This window comes from Arachis ipaensis, chromosome B04 (genome assembly GCF_000816755.2).
Source record: "Arachis ipaensis cultivar K30076 chromosome B04, Araip1.1, whole genome shotgun sequence".
Lineage (NCBI taxonomy): Eukaryota > Viridiplantae > Streptophyta > Magnoliopsida > Fabales > Fabaceae > Arachis > Arachis ipaensis.
In genome coordinates, this window is record NC_029788.2 from 44,131,032 (window position 1) to 44,131,522 (window position 491).

The window sequence follows — 491 nt, forward strand, 5'->3', positions numbered from 1 at the left end:
CGGAACCATCTAAAGTATTCTCAAACACTCCAGAAAACTATACAAACACTGTTAAATCTAACCTTCTAAAATTTACCGTGACATTAGGCCCCCCTTAGATCCGTCTCTGGTTATAACTTCAAGTATTTTGTCACTCCTTACTTCTTTATTTTTCTCGTAATTTCACCGCCTCCAAGCATCATCGCCGTCGTCGTGACAAGCGCGCTGACATTGTAAATATATATTAAACAACTTTTCATAAATTTGGTCAGATTAATTTAGTGAGACCTTTGAACTTGTAATTGTTGATAATAACCTAGATATACTGTAATAAACTAATAATTTTCATGATGTATGTTAATTTTTGTCCATACATTTGTACATAAATTATAGTTAAATCAAAACACATCTATTAATTATCATTCTCTATTTTTGGGCAGTTTAATTTGTGAAATAAATAATATAATTTATAAAGACAATACTAAAATCGGCGCTGCTTGTCACGATGATAT